We start from the raw sequence: 17,527 nt of genomic DNA, 5'->3' as shown, positions 1-17,527 counted from the left end.
AATGATGTTTTATAAAGTAACCTTGGAATATCCGGATTGCGCCAGACAGTTCTGATGTAGAAAGTGTCTCTGGATCATCTATCCAACTATGGATAGTGTGACTTTGAGTCGATTGCAAGTGAATTGAGGGAACTAAGCTGATTTCCTTATGTAAAACTATACATTTGTTCTGCAAATAGAAAATGGAGTCCTGAAAACCAGTTTTTAATTGTTATATTTGTTACGCTTTATGTTATCTGTCTCTTATGATTTTAGTGGGCATTTTATGATGCATTCTTGGTTATTGTAGCGCGGTATGTCTGTGTTATCTTGGCATTATTCTCAGATTCTTGGATATACCTGAAGCTTTCCTTTCCAAAAGCGGGGTTACAACTGCTACATATTTACAACATCAAAGAACATGCAACTCGAAAATGCAAACTAAAACAAATTCTCCAATCTGACATTTAGGACCATTCCTATTGATACTTTTCTGTAATAACCTAATATCAATCTCTTTATTTCCCTTCATCAAGTCAGTAACATAACATACTGTTAGTGAAATGTCCACACACTCTCTCCCTCTCCAAATACTATGACATGGGCATTCCAAGTTAACTAGAAATAAGAATTTCCCAAATACTAGATTTCCTATGTAAAATAAAAATAAAGTTTCTACTTTTAATCAAACTAGATTTCTTACTTTATCAAATTTATGTATTAATTTATTTTTGGCACTTTGAATTCGAGTCCAACTCTAATAAAGCTCCATCTTTACGTGAATTTTGAAAGTTCAAAGGTTTCGAGACAAAACACTCAAATTCGATGAGATACTCAAACTCAACAAAAACAATTCTCTACTTCAACAAACAAGTTCTCCACCTTGAGAACATATTCTTCACTTCTTCCACGAAACCCCTTAGACGGTTATTCTTCAATAATGATTATCAATTGAATCCAAATGTAATACCCTAATCTGATCCGACCCGAAGTCCGGAAAATTAAAATGTCACACGAAACCACCAAAGTATCTAATCATTTTTGTTTTTCGAAATCAATACTCAAAGTTTATCTTTTAAAAAAAACCAATAGTTCAAAATCCTTTTATAAATCGCAGCTCCATGACACAATTTAAAACAATGACATTAGTACTCAAGGGCGGAAGTAGGAATTTTTTACAGCGGAGGCTAAAATATTTTTTATTTTCTATAAATACAATTGTTTTTAATTGAGGGGCTGATAAATTTTTTATTTATTTTTTAAAAATGTATATTTTTTATATTAACTAACAATTAAAAATATAATTAAGGGGGGCCAAGGATCCTCTTGCTACTTTCAAATGCTTTCTAGGTATGTAGGTCGCTCAATGTAATGTAGGGATTACGATCTCTCAAAGGAATACATTTTAAACTTGATTACTGAAATTAGAATGCTTGATTGCAAACAAGTGGAAACACCTATAGATCTTAATCTAAAACTAAAGAAGAATGAAGATGGAGTGTAGTCGACAAAGAATACCAAAAAGACAGACTAGTAGGCAAGTTGGTTATCTTTCACATCCAGACCAGACATTATTCTCAGAAACATTAGCCAACATGAGTGGTCCACAAGAAAAACATCTAGAGATTGTAAATTGAATCTTTATAGCTAAAGATAATATCAAGTCACAATTACTATTATAAAAGAGTGAAAATTGTGAGATAAAAATATACATTGATGCAAGTTGGGGGGGAGAGTTAACTAAAAAAGGATCTACAACTGGTTATTGCGACATTGTTTGAGATAATCTTCTTCCATGAAAGTAAAAAAAAAAAAGCCATTGAAGTATGTTCGGGTGCTTAACAAGCTTAAGGCTGAGGGTGAACGTGGTATACCATTGATGTTACATTGTGGAAGTTTGAGACCATCAAATAGTAATACTAATGCATTGTTATTGATGCCCTTGACCGTGACTTTATCATGAACATGATTGTTAGTAGTGCATAAATGGACTAAGTGCACAAATGAATAAGGGCACATATTTCACATTGTGAAGGAAAATGCCTTTGAGAAGTATTTAAAGGGGAATTCTTTTCTTCCTTAATGAATATGGTAAAATAATTCTCTCACACGTGCGCGCTACCATCATCCGATCGGTTCGTGAGCGTGACAATGGTAATATGTCTTTGACACGTCCAGACACGTTTTGTCTTTTTAGAGAAATACAGAAGAATTCTTTAAAGATTGACTACTGAATTTCTACAGAATTAACCTAGAAGGTTTAGGGCTAGGTTCAAATCTTCAATGCATCAGACAACAACTTAGTTATCGATTCTATCAGCTAATTAACAATGCATAATTCCAGCCGGTTGACTTGTTGGTTAATAGTTATGACAACTATATTATTAGACGAATCTGGACAAGTTTGAGGCCAGATTTATTAGTAATAAAAAAAATTAAAATCCAAATTTATTATGAATTTTACGGACGAGCTTAACCCAGTGTCACGCCTATAAATACTATGACCTTGTTTTCACTTTTCATATCATCAAGAACGAAATACGATTGCTTACAAACAATTTCACTCCTTTCATTTAAAGTTTTTTTCAGTGTTAAAGAAAAGCAATACCACTGATAGGTCGCTTTAATTTTTGGAGAGATCGTGCTAACCTCGACGGACGAACGCCTATAGCAGGAATTATTCACATTGAGACGAATTCGTTTCCAAGGCAATGGTTAATACCAGACAATATTCATTCTTTGTTTATTCGTTTTATAGCTTTTCAACCAGTGCTAACGATTTAATTTTACGGTTTCTTTTTCAACAATAATTACTGGTACCTTTCAGGCTGACTGTGTTGTTCTCATTATTAATTCAACCACCGGTAGTTTGAAGCCATTATCTTTAACGATGGTCAGAACTCAAACATGTAAGCATGCTTTGCTTGCATTTACCCTTAGGGTGCGTTTGGTTCACGGAATGTAAGATTACCAGTGGGAATAAAAGATTACCAGAAAATAAAAGATTACCAGGGAATAGGATTACTGGGAATGTTGTATTTTGTGTTTGGTTATTTTAGCAGGAATGTAAGATTACCGTGTTTGGTTAAAGGAATAAAAGATTATTGAAATGTATATTTGACCAAATTGTCCTTATTATATATTTGTATAATATTACAAAGAGAAAATCGCCTCAGTGACCAAAAATGCCTTAAAATATACGATTTTAACCAACTTTTTTTGGATTTGCCAAAATGACCAACAAAATCGCAACGCGAAATAAAAATCACAACGCGATCCCCAGAATCGCAAATCAGTTTCCAAAGTCGCAACGCGATTCTTGAAAATCGCAATGCGATAGTACAAATTCGCATTGCGATTTTCCAGAATCGCAACGCGAATATGAAAATCGCAACGCGAACACATAAATCGCAACGCGTATCCGTAAACCGCAACGTGTATCCGTAAATCGCAATGCGTATCCGTATATCGCAACGCGTATCCGTAAATCGCAACGACAATACGTAAAATCGCAACGCGTATCCATAAATCGCAACGCGATTTTTAAAGCGCCATTATAATCGCTACGCGTATTTTATTTTCAAATTACAAAAACGAATATTAAGACAAAATCCCGTAATCGCAACTCATAACCTAAAACCTAAAATCACAACTCAGTCCCATCTCCATCTCTCACTCTCTACGGCGAAATCCGTCCCCATCTCCGAAGATTCCGTCCCCATCTCCGGCGAAATCCCTCACAACCATTCACGGTCAGAAAATCCCTCACATATTCAGAAATGGAAAATCAACCTCCGAGGGTTAGTTTTTTTAATTATTTTTATTTTGAAATTTTTGCATTATTGTAGGTTTTTCATATTGAAAACTGATGATAAGTTTACTGGTCATTTCAATAATAGATTAACCATTTCACTTAGATTTCATTTCGCGTTACGATCTCGTTGCGATTTTCATTTCGCGTTGCTATCTCTCATTGCGATTTTCAAGTTAGTATTTGTCTTTGTCTTTGTTCTGTCTTTGGTTGAAGTAATGCAATCCATTCAAGTTTCAATTTGCAGAAGAGTCGCAACGAGAGAAATGAAATCACAACGGAAAATGACTATCTGCAACGAGAAAAATGAAAATCGCAACGAGAGAATCGCAACGCGAAATGAAAATCGCAACGAGAATCGCAACGCGAAACCAAATCGCATTGCGATTTTCATTTCGCGTTGCGATTCTCTCGTTGCGATTTTCATTTCTCTCGTTGCGACAGTCATTCTCTCGTTGCGATTTTCATTTCAACCAAAAGACAAAACAGTGTTGCAAATTTTAGTTTCAAGAATAAATACTACTTTTTATGTTTATGTTTTGGTATATCTTCACAGTGTAGTTTTTGGTATATAACTTATGTTTATTGTTTTTGTAGAAATTTTTTTCGGCTTCATTGACATTAAGGAATAAAGTTAGCCTAGCCACTACAATTGCTTCGAAGCTTTCACATGCACAAAGACAATTGTTTGAGGAAACCTGCTTCGGGCCATAATGAGTACAGCATTCGGGTGGAGATGCTAATTTGACCCATTTGTGGCTTCAGACCATGACATCAAATCTACCCGACAGTATACAACGTGGTGAGGAAGAGATATGGTTTCATTTTTCCACCAGCGTATACTGTTTTGGGCGAAGGAGTTCTGCTTAATCACTGGTCTACGATTCGGACACGATGATGTAGGCCGGTACACTCGTCATATCGCCCGCCATCATGGTTATCCCGGGTTTTTCCGGATGAGTCAATGGAGAAGCCGAACCTACACGTCGACGACCTGAAGAAATTGTTTAATAAGAAAGCTGGTTTCACTCGGATGGATGACGTCGATGTTGTCCGAGTATGCCTTCTACTACTTGTGTATGCCGGCTTTTTAGGCAGAGAGGCCAAACTATTCCTCGGGAGCTAATAATATTGGTAGAGGACCTGAATGCATGGAATCTGTTTCCGTGGGGTTCGTATATATGGAAAGCTACCTGGACTAAGTTGTCTACTGCCTTTGATGACCGCAAAAGTTTGCGTGGCGATGGGTCGAAATACACTTTGTCAGGCTTTGTTTGGGCTTTAAGGTAAGAATTTCTATATAATGTTTCTAAAATTATAATTAATTATTTAACAATTACTAATTTTGTTATATATTGTTTGTAGATTTGGATATTCGAGGCTTTCCCCAGCATGCGTACATATGCAAAAAAAACGTCAAATGATATTCCCAGGGCTATTTCCTGGAAGAGGAAAATCTGTTGGATTGGGAAGACTTAATACCATATGCGACAATAAATAATGTAAGTTAACACAAATATTTCATATAATATATAAACAAGTTATAATAGTAGACGTTTAACTTTGTTTGAGTTTTTATATTGTTAGGAGGCCAACATTCCATTACAAAGACTCACACCACGGAGGAAGAGCTTGCCACTGATGGTGGCAAGCTAGTCAGAGTTTTTTTGATGGCACGGATGAGAGCAGCATCCACTTCCTCTAATTCGAGAGCCATCACCTCACCCAGAGCCATCACCGGATCGACCCGACACCTCTAGAACGAGAGCATCACCTATCCCGTCACATATCGAGCCTCTTCTCTCTACGCGATAACGATGGTGCATGGCGTGTGGAGGTGTCAACTTTACGTGGTGAGGTTGCCGCTCTACGTGAGATGATAGTATTGTTGCAGAATGAGGTTCATACTCTACGCAACGAGGTAAGTTTAAGATTTGAGGTTGCCGCTCTACGTGAGATGATAGTATTGTTGCAGAATGAGGTTCATACTCTACGCAACGAGGTAAGTTTAAGATTTTCCATATTTAACTTAATGATAAATTACTCGTAATTTCACTTAGATTAGCCATTTCACTTAGATTGCTTAGTAAATTATTCGGTTGCTGCCAATTCTGCTAAACTGTGTATTCTTTAACACTGTGAATAGTATTTGTCTTTGTTTTGTCTTTTGGTTGAAAGTAAATTTGTTCGGTTGCTACCAATTCTGCTAAACTGTGTATTCTTTAACACTGTGAATAGTATTTGTCTTTGTTTTGTCTTTTGGTTGAAGTAAATTTGTTCGGTTGCTGCCAATTCTGCTAACTAATACCCTGAAGTCAGTATTTGTCTTTGTTTTGTCTATTGGTTGAAGTAATGCAATCCATTCAAGTTTCAATTTGCAGAAGAAGAATAGTTTACTTTCGCAACACAAATGAAAATCGCAACGACAGAATCGCAACGCGAAACCAAATCGCAACGACAAAATCGCAACGCGAAACCAAAATCGCATTGCGATTTCATTTCGCGTTGCGATTCTCTCGTTGCGATTTTCATTTCGCATTGCGATTCTGTCGTTGCGGTTTTCATTTTGCGTTGCGATTTTGGTTTCGCATTGCGATTTTGGTTTCTCGTTGCGATTCTCATTTCGCGTTGCGATTTTAAGTTTCGTGTTGCGAAAGTAACTATTTCTTCTTCTGCAATTGAACTTGAATGGATTGCATTACTTCAACCAATAGACAAAACAAAGACAAATACTAACTTCAGGGTATTAAAACAGACAAATAACTTCAGGGTATTAGTTTGAAACATATTTTCTTTGTTATCTGATGCATTTTGTGAACTATGATAGAATAATGACTTGGTGAATACAATGCAAGTTTGAAACTATTTGTCTTGTTTCACTGTTTAAATATGTCTGTTTAATGATTTTTGTATTTAATTATTTAGCGGCCCGATAGAGTGGATGCTTTACGTCGGGTTATGCTTGCACGACGGAGTTCACGCATCAGACAGCGTGCACGTGCTATTAAGTCTCCGTACACCCCAATAGTGCGAAGACACCGCAAGAAGAAGCCCGACTCGCCTGTCATCCCTCAAGAGTCCACTCCTATCGTTGAAGAAGCCCCCCTATCATTCCTCGAGAGTCCCCTCCCACCGTTCAAGAGGCCACTGTCATCATTGAAGAGGTCCTCCCACCATTCAAGAGCCCGATTCACATGGCGTCATATGTAGGCTTCTTGAGAAACCCTCTGACGTGCCGGACATGATGGATTCAAGTTGGCTCTCGTATGAGTTACCGGCCAGTACCATACCGTATCTGAAGTGAGAGGAAACAACTACCGGACACATTCTGGATAACACCCTTTGGGCTAAGACCGCAGTTGATTTTTATCTACATGAGCGGAGCCAGGGGTGTTTCACTGACATATGCAAGCTCACTGATGATATCTATTTGTTGCTGATCGGTCTTGGGGGGCGTATTATTAGGGTCGAAGACAATGGCTATTTCGATGGGGGGGTAAGTCTTATATTGATCTATATTTCAATTTGATTAATTTTTTTTAATTATGTAAGTCACTATATATGTCTTTTTTGTAAAACAGCATATCGATGCGTGGGTGACACGTCTTCTAATAATAAGAAACTTAAGAAAATAAAAATATACGATATACAATTATGCCGACGTCTTTTAACGCCGTTCACTGAAGAATGCACGAGATGAATCATTTGATTTGGGCAATGGACAAGCTAAACTTATCCTGCATGGTGGGAGGTCGATAAGGTTAGTATTTATTTAGATTGAGTTTAAAGGTTTTTATGAAATAAGTGCGCAGATGAATGAATTATTACTTATGATTGCAAGTGTTTATCCCTGTTTTGGAACGTAAACATTGGATTCTCGTCGAGCTTCAGCTCCCATCCCTTAAGACAATAGTGTATGACAGCATGATAAATTACATATCATTGGCTGATTTAAGAGATTATTAAGGGATGGAGCTCTCATTTGGCTAAATTCTTGGATGCGATCAATTATTGGACTCGTTCTGGAAACAAGAAGCCAAAGAAGCTCAATATTACAGTTATTAGAGACGGACCGCGCCACAACAAACGAAAAAGCCAGAGGAGATTGTGGTCCTCTCGTATGCTTGGCGTTGGGCGTTGACGACGGAAGCACCAAGTATCTACCTCCCACCGATAGAGATAGAGCTGCAGTAGGCTTGTGGTTTCGGCATTATATGGCTAAATCGATATATACGAGACGCTGCCTACCTGCATCCGCGTTATAAAAATGTCCATAAACAATTGTAGTTTATAGACTTTTGGTTTGAAAATGTTTGGTTAAGTACCTAGAATTCATAATTTGCTGTTTGTAGGTTTTAGATGTGTAGAAAGTGTTGTTTGAGCAAATGTTTGGTTTCTGCAGGTTAATCTCAGAAGTGAACTGCGTGAAAATGATGTATGGCTGCAAAAGTTGATTCAATAGTTTAATTGATTGTTTTTTGATTGTTTAATTGATTGTAAAAGTTGATTTGTAAAAGTTGATTTGTGTAATTGATGCGAACATAATTCTTATTTGTGCTTGTTTAATTGATTGAAATGTAATGGTTGATTTTGTTGATTTCAATCTGCATTATGTTGAAGGCAAAAATGACTATCGCAATGCGAAATGAAAATCGCAATGCGAAATGAAAATCGCAACGAGAGAATCGCAATGCGAAATGAAAATCGCAATGCGGAAATGAAATCGCAACGAGAGAATCGCAATGCGATTTTCATTTCGCATTGCGATTTTCATTTCCGCATTGCGATTCTCTCGTTCGATTTTCATTTCGCATTGCGATTTTCATTTCCGCATTGCGATTCTCTCGTTGCGATTTTCATTTCGCATTGCGATTTCATTTCCGCATTGTGATTCTCTCGTTGCGATTTTCATTTCGCATTGCGATTTTCATTTCGCATTGCGATTTTCATTTCCGCATTGCGATTTTCATGTTGGGATTTTCATTTCGCATTGCGATTCTCGTTGCGATTGTAATTTCCGTGTTGCGATAGTCAATGCATGCCTAATAGTGATACAACTGAATAACAAGAGTTGGTTAAGTCAAAATGGTTGGCCTGAGTCATTAATTCAACTGAAAATGTTAAAAGTTCACACATAAAATCCACATAATACAACGTTTGCATTTAAAAATCACCTAAGTTAACAGTCCCAAAGGTGAAGCCAATTGTGATTGGGATTTTAAAGATGATTGCCTTTTGCTTGACACCATATGAGCTTTGGATTTTGATGAGGATCCATATTTTGGTAGAGGAAAAGATGATTTTGATGGCACTGGTGATCCACATGTCAACCTTGTATGACCACTTTCCTTGCACCGACTACATGTCGATCTCTTCTTCTCTTCACCCTTAGACGGTATACGATCGTGACTTTTTGGTCGGCCAGGTAGCCTTCTGTCCATGGCTGGTGGCAAACTGTTTGTAAGTCATCTGGTATGTCCCACTCAGAAGGATGTGGAATAGGGTAGACAATCTCGGCATAAGTCTGTCGATAAACTTCTGTAGTGTAGCAATCCATAGCGTATGCGCTTGAATCATCTTGGTTTAAATGAAGAGCAACTTTTATAACATGCCACACGGATAACCAGATGTTTGCCATTTCATACAACTACACGTCTTTGCATTAGATCGACTAGCCCATTTAAGTTATTATCCAGTACTTGAAACAAAGTGTTTGAACATGGTTCAACTCTCCATGACGTTGACTTCACAACACGTTTCGTTATCTTTTTCAGTCCATGGTGTAACACGATGTTCCAATGTTCCTGTAAATTTAAATAAACATACTTAGTAATTCCTGTAAATTTAAATAACATACTTAGTAAAATATATAAATATGATAAGTACGAATTCAAAGAAATAATACCTGCATGGTTTCTTTTCTTGTAGTACCACTGTTGAATAGAGGCTCGAAAAAAACTCCATTAACATAGTAATGGTAATTTCCGGGAATGACGACTTAGAGCGTTGATTGATTCTGCACTATAGACGTCATGAAACCATATCTTGCTCCAAGTTGATGTACTCTTGACCATCTTTCAAACCCGACATCTTCTAGTGTTTGAGCACACTGAGGCAAAACACGTCTTAAACAATTATATGCTTATTGAAATCCACTTCCCGATAAGCTTTTACAGCCTCCAGTATGTCCATTTGTGCTTTTTTATACCAGCAGACCTTGATTTTTAGATTTCTATACAAATGAACACCAACAAAGTCCATGAAAGCATCTGGGAAACACCTTCTAACAGCGTTGTCAATTGAGTTTGCCCTATCGGATATGATTGTCAGATTGCTAATAGGACCTATGCAATCCCTAAGATGCCCCCATAAACCATGTCCATGAATCAGAGGTTTCAGATTTGCCAACCCCGTAAGCTATTGGCAATATCCTATTGTTACATCCATGGCTACTGCTAATAAGTTTACTCCAAGGTATCGACCTTTCAAATGTGCTCCGTCAACTATAATACTGGGCGCATGCAAGTAATAAACGAACGAATCTACAAAATAATATACACAAGAATACAATCATTTAAATGTGAAATGCATGTAACTAACAAAAATGAGTCAACAAATTATATTGATTTACTAACGTAGCACCAATGGCGATAAACAGCAACTCAAAGTGTCCATCTCTATCTGTTTTGATATGAGTTACCGACCCCAGGATTTTTCAGCTTTAATTGTGACAATAAGCCGGCAGTTGGGCAAACGATGCTTCTGGCGACCCCCTCAACAATTCCAAGGCATAACATTTGGCTCTCCAAGCTTGAGAATATGATATACTAATCTTGAACCGAGCATTCATGTCAGTCATAATTTCATGTCCCCGATATACCCTGCCATTCAAAAACATTAACTCAGCCAGAAAACCACCCAACACCTTTTTGTTTGCCTGTCTATGGTGAGGAAAAACTTGGGTTCTTGAACATGTATGTTTATCAATAAAAGTCCTAACTGAAACATTTCGCAATCTTTTATTCTCTTTGCAATCATACGCCGCGTACAGTTTTTGTCAATCATACACCTTGTTTCGAAACGATCTTTGCTTGATTTGTTAACTTTTAGTTGATAGCCATCTTCCACACATTTCGTATACAAAGCTATCTTCAATTCTTCCTTTGTATCAAAACAATCATCTTTCTTGATACGAATAACTTTTGTAACAATCAACTGCTTTCTTTACCAACTCTTCTTCCGGTATCTGAAGTAATTCTGGCATATTCCAGTTATACGCCCGTGGCATTTTCTTTTCTTCGGGGACTTTTTTCTTCTTTTTCTTCTTCAGGATTATATGAATTACAGAATGGATGTTCAACATGTTCATTCACAGTCGTAACTTCCTCCTTATTATCATCAACAATACATTCTTCGGCAACGGCTGTTTCATCATCAAAATTCGGGTATTGACCAATATCAAAATCATTACACGCAGGTCTGTTTTTCTTCTGAAACATCATCAAAATCCGTGTATTGACCAATATCAAAGTCCGGATATTGACCAAGACCAAATTTCGAATACTGACTAGTCATAATTTTTTCTGTTGGCTCATCATCGTCTAACTGGTCAATACGAAAACCGAATTTGGTGCTGAAAGTTGATTGGGATTTGGATTAGAGAAAGGTTGTGGGTTTGAAAAAAACTTAGTTGATTACTACCCGCTACTGACCCAACAATACTACTTCTAGGTTCAACAACATACAATGTAACTCATCTTGTGAAACACTAATGTAAGCAATGAATCGTTCAACATCTTCATTGTCGGTTAACAAATAAACTTTACCATTTCTCTGATAAGAGAGCCTAAATCCACTTAGGGGCTCTAAATTCAATTTATTTGAAACACGTAGCATTAGAGTTTCATAAGTTAACTTTTGTAAAGACAATTTTAGTTGAAGATTCATGGGTAAAGGCATATATTGTAAAACACACCATGAACATTATCCCATGACCCTCCAAAACACAAATCTATCCAAACATGATCAACATTAGATATTTCATGGTTGTAAATTAATTTACTAAACAGACGAGCTGCGAAACTAAAACCTGTTGCCGGATTGGGAAGGATGTCGTTGGATATAGGAACGGATGTCGCCGGAGAGAGTGATAGATGGAGATGGAATGAGTTGCAATTTAGGGATTTAGTTTATGATTTGCTGCTGTTGCGTAGTTATATACCCAAAATTTCAGTGTTGTGATTTACAGATTCTCGTTGCGATTTACGGATTATCGTTGCGATTTACAGATTCTCGTTGCGATTTACGGATTATCGTTGCGATTTACGGATACGCGTTGCGATATACGGATACGCATTGCGGTTTACGGATACGCGTTGCGATTTATGTGTTCGCGTTGCGATTTTCATATTCGCGTTGCGATTTATGTGTTCGCGTTGCGATTTTCATATTCGCGTTGCGATTCTGGAAAATCGCAATGCGAATTTGTACTATCGCATTGCGATTTTGGAAACTGATTTGCGATTCTGGGGTTCGCGTTGCGATTTTGTTGGTCATTTTGGCAAATCCAAAAAAAGTTGGTTAAAATCGTATATTATAAGGCATTTTTTGTCACTGAGGCGATTTTCTCTATTTTAAGGATAAATTTGTAATTTAACCTTCGTAGAATTTTTATTATTCAATGACAGAAGAAAGATATTTTTGAAAAAAATAAAATTTAAGGGTATTTAATCCAAAAAACCGGTAATGTTACAATACCTAAGGGAAGGAGGTAATGACATTCCCGGTAATATACCCCAAAAAATCTACTATTGGTAATAAAATTATCGGAAATAAGATTCCCGACTAACCAAACATGGAAATGTGGGATTCCCATCCCATGAGAATCCCACAATCCTTGAATCAAACCCCCCCTTAGTGTCAAGCCAATGATTTGCTGTTGTAACAAGATAGATGTCATAACTCTGAAATACTCTAACACAAGGTATGATGAAATTGTAAAAGAAGTCTTTCTTATCTTAAGAAGGTTGGTTACAATCATGGTTTTCAGAACCGGACCGGTTAGCGAACCGGTCATGCTGTCGATTCACTGATTCAACCGGTCGAATCGGTCCGACCGATCGGTCGAACGACGTCATAATTATTTAAAAAATTAAATAAAAATACCAAAAATATTTAATAAAAAATAATTTTTTATATCACAAGTCATATTCAAAGCAAGTCATAACATATATAAGTTAAAAACCATAAAATCAAGTGAAACAAAATGATTCAAATTAACAATAACATAATATTTAAGGTAAAACATATTAAATAATAAATATAATTATATAACTATAATTAAAAATAAATTTGGGGTTAAAAAATCATAACAAAATGATATTGTTTGGTTTAATTTTTTTAAAAAACAATCCCACATGGCTAAGAAACATAAAAGGCATCCCAAAAGTCTAAGAGTAAAATATGAGAACAAAACAATCTCACATTGCTAAAGAAACATAGAAGCGCATCACAACTAACTTCTATAAATAATAGAGGTAATTTGGCATTCAAAATCATGGAGCCTTTTGGTGAGCATTGAGTGAACTATTCTTTCACTTCAATCAAGCTCGAATTTTAGGCTTCAATCGAGCTTCTAATTTTTTTTTAAGTTCAAGCCTTTTTGAGTTTAAGTTTCAATATTATATTTCGAGTTTGAGTTGAACTTGATAATTTTTAGCTTGTGAGTTTGAGTTGAGTTGAGCTTACTTTTAAAGTTTTCAAGTTCGAGTCGAGCTCAGCAATACTCGAGTTCGACTTGACTCGTTTAACAAACGATGTTGTTTGGTTTAATTTTTTTTTTTTAAAAAAACAAAAATCCCGGTTTTTCCCGATTTTTTCCGGTTTTTTCCGGTTTTCAGCAGGTCTGGTTCGAACGGTTCAACGGTTCTGGCCGGTTCACTAATAACGGTTCAACCGATTTAGATTGAACCGAACTAAGTAACAGTTTTCAGTTGAACCTACCGGTCCGGTCCGGTTTTCAAAACAGAGGTTACAACCCTGAGAAGATCTCATTTGTTTCAATCTCTGGTTTTGAGGGTGAAAACATGATTGAGAGGTCTACAGCCTTGACTGGTATAAGGGTCTTACTCTCCTTAAGGCTATTGACTAGATCTATGAGCCCAAGGGCCAAGAGGCCCTCGGACAAGCCACTCTATCTCCCACTTCAGGATGTCTACAAGATATACAGTACTAGACCTTTTCCTGTTAGTCGTGTTGAGACCGGTGTCCTTAAGCCCGATATGGTTATGACTTTTGGTCCCTCTAGTCTGACTACTAAAGTCAAGTCTGTTGAGATGCACCATGAATCCCTCCCAAAGGCTTTTCCTGGTGACAATGTTGGGTTCAATGTGAAGGACGTCGCAGTTAAGGATTTTAAGTGTGGTTATGTTACTTCAAATTCAAAGGACGATCCTGCCAAAGAAGTTGTCAACTTCACCTCTCATTATGAACCACCTTGGTTAAATTGGAAACGAATATGCATTGGTCCTTAATTAGCACACCTTCCATATCACACAGTCAAATTTACTGACTATTCAACAAGTCGATAGACATCTGGTAGGAGCTTGAAAAGGAGTCTAAGTTCTTGAAGAACGGAGAAGCAGGAATGGTGAAGATGGTTCCGACCAAGCTCATGGTTGTGGAAACTTTCTCATAGATGAGAGTCAAATGATAAGTCAAAATAATGCGATTCCATCACTCCCATAACGGTGAATTACCAATTTATTATAAATTAATAATGTCAATGATCGAATCATTTTTTAAATATTAGTAGGGAAAAGATAACTATTCAAATATCAATGACTATTTATATAATTTAATCCAAAATACCATCCGTCATCGTCACGATCGCCCGATTAGTATTTAGGGTTTAAGGCTTAAAATTCAAAAAGTGTGAAATTTCATTGTCCGACAGCTAAATCGCCATCCTTATTCTCATCTACCATCATGGCAGGTTCTTCAAGCTCACGTTTACGTTTCTTTCAACTCACTAAGAAAGCGGTTGTCTTCATTTCGCAACGAAGGAGTCAACGAGGATCTTCTTGGAAATCGTATTCCACACTTCCGGAGGAACTATCCGTTCGTCAATTTTCACTAGAGGAGATCAAAGCTGCCACCGCCAACTTCGATGAAGGCTTGATTATCGGAACAAGTATTTTTCGGATCTGTATACAAAGGGATTATAGATGATGGGGCATTTACTGTTGCTATCAGACGCATGAAATTAGGTCTTACTTTATTCCGAACTGAAGTGGTCTTACTTTGCCAGTTGAATCACTTAAATGTTGAATCTCTCATTGGATTCTGCGATGAGAAGGGAGAAACAATCCTTGTTTATGAATATCTGTGCAATCGGTCGCTTACGATTGTCTCCATGGTAATGTTATCAATGCTAATCCACTTCCTTGGGAAAAGAGGCTAGAAATTTGCATTGATGCAGCGCGTGGATTACTTACCTTCATACCGGAACCAAGTAGTAGTAATGCACCGCAACGTGACCACCAATACTTCTTTTAGATCATGAATTGGTTCCTAAGCTTTCTGGTTTCTTTGTGTCCAAGTTAGGACCTCGGAGCATGTCAAAAGCTTTGAAAAGAAAAGAGGCACCAGTTGAGGGTGCTTTCGGATACCTTGATCCAGAATATTACCGCACCAAGTACCTGTCGGAAAAAATTGACGTCTATTCATTTGGTGTTGTCTTACTCGAAGTAATTCTTGGTCGAACAGCAACATTTCGCTTTGGGATGAACAATGAGGAAAGATCGTTGTGTGGATGGACATCTTTGTGTTTTAGGAATGGGACCCTTTATCACTACATTGATCCATATTTAAAGGGGAGGATAGCCCCAGAGTGCTTCAACAAATTTATGGAGATTGCTATATGTTGTATCTCTGTTACGGAAGATGAACGACCGTGCATGGGTGAAGTGGAGGTGACTCTGGAACTTGCATTGGAACTGCAAAAGAAATCAGAGTCTGAAATGACAAGTTTTTAATTTTTCATGGCGAGTTCATGTATGAAGATGTAATATTCTGACACTGATAGAACAACAATTGGGGATTCAATAGCCATCAAAGAATGAAGGCACACAGCATATATGCTTTTTTAGTTGAAGTCTGCTGAACTATACAGTATTCTGTTTGTTAGTAGAATCTCGTCTTTTGTTGCTATTGAAGATCGTACTCATATGCCTATCTATGTTTGTCATTTCTGAATTTGTTAACAGAACTATTGGCTTTTCACATTTGCAATGTATATGCCAACTTTCTTCTCAAATTATGGGACTTTTGTGCACTTATTAAGGAAAAGAATATGTGAATGTGTTCACAGATATGCTTGAGTCAGTCGATGTATAAAAAAATTGTTTTATTGTTTTCATTTACCTGTCGGCTGCCATTGATCCCACCCATGAGCCTCGAGAAACTTTGTTCTCCTTTGATATTACCAAACAACTTTGCTGCAACTTGCCCATTTTATTCTCCTTGTCTGCATTTCTTTCCTTGGTTCCTTTGGGGCCGGTGTGCTACTGGCAGCAGATATAATCACCATTATTCACATGAAGGTGAGACACCCATATTTCAATCCCACATAAGCCTTCTCCCTGTATATATGACCTAATCGATTCTTAGTCTGAAAGAGTATCCTTGATCTCCACATCACCACTGGCCTGAGGTACATTGTTTGAAGGAGCATCGACTTACCCAGCCTAATATTTCTTAAGCTGATAGCCAATGAAATAGAAGGTAATGTACACAAAAAAAATGAGCATCTAATTATATCCCTTCTTTAACCAATGCTTTTCTCAATTGTAAAGCAAGGCCTATCTGCAAAACATACATTCCTTCTTCCATGCCTTTCACTGACTGTTTTTTATTGCCCCCATTCCCCCAAAGCTCATTAATCTTACCGATCCCTTCAAGCTTTCCCAAGCTAGAAAGTGGAGGTCATCTTGATATCCCTTCTTTCCTTTTTTTTTTTAATTAGAACTTGAAAGTAACACAAGTCAGAGTAAGTTCCTTGCAGAGATAAAACCATCCTTCAGTGCTCCACTAGGTGTAATGAGCACAAAGTCGGCCAGGACTGCTGACTGATCCCTTTCTAATACTGGTACAAGTTTAAATCCATTCGTTTCACCAATCAAAGTATGGGCTAGCTTGTACTTGAAGGTCATCCACCGCATGGGGCAAGAACATTTTCATCTGTTCTGTTGTCTGTCAAACTCATCAGATAAATCGCTTGTATGAGGCATGTAATTAGAGTTCTCCTACGTTTTGCATCTTTCCTGTATTTAAGAATCTTTCTTTAGCATGTGGCAAAGTTGCTTATATGCATTTGAGCTTCAGAGTTTAAGAGAAACAATCTCTCTTTTTATGTACCAATCAAAATATGATCGTGCAATATATAAGTAAATTGAACAAATATTCATATGCAACACTCATCGTCAAATATGTGTAATAATGTCTTTCAGTCCATCAGGGGTACTACAAGTCTGCTGTAACTACTTTTAATGTTATGCTATTGTTCATCTAATTAATAGTTGTGTATGCTAAACGTTGTGCCTGTTGTTGGCATATTCTGCAACTTGACATTTTTATGATTGTCTCTAGTTTAGAGTTGTATAGCTGATGTTCTGTGCTTAAATTCTACTGAAGTTTCTTATACACTCAGGGTCTGTTTGTTTCACTTATTCTCTCTTC

The 17,527-nt window shown here is 37.1% G+C and overlaps 2 pseudogenes; one reads left to right on the top strand and one right to left on the bottom strand.

The window, feature by feature from the left end:
• The first annotated feature begins 1,774 nt into the window (after positions 1-1,774).
• Positions 1,775-14,486, top strand: LOC120133161 (annotated as a pseudogene).
• A 1,719-nt stretch (positions 14,487-16,205) lies between these two features.
• On the bottom strand, positions 16,206-17,269 carry LOC120133152 (annotated as a pseudogene).
• Positions 17,270-17,527: the final 258 nt, after the last annotated feature.

The sequence above is a fragment of the Hibiscus syriacus genome, unplaced genomic scaffold, assembly GCF_006381635.1.
Source record: "Hibiscus syriacus cultivar Baekdansim isolate YM2019G1 unplaced genomic scaffold, ASM638163v2 tig00001732_pilon, whole genome shotgun sequence".
NCBI classification, from domain to species: Eukaryota; Viridiplantae; Streptophyta; class Magnoliopsida; order Malvales; family Malvaceae; genus Hibiscus; species Hibiscus syriacus.
The sequence above is the reverse complement of the archived record's forward strand: the minus strand, read 5'-3'. Positions and strand labels throughout refer to the sequence as shown.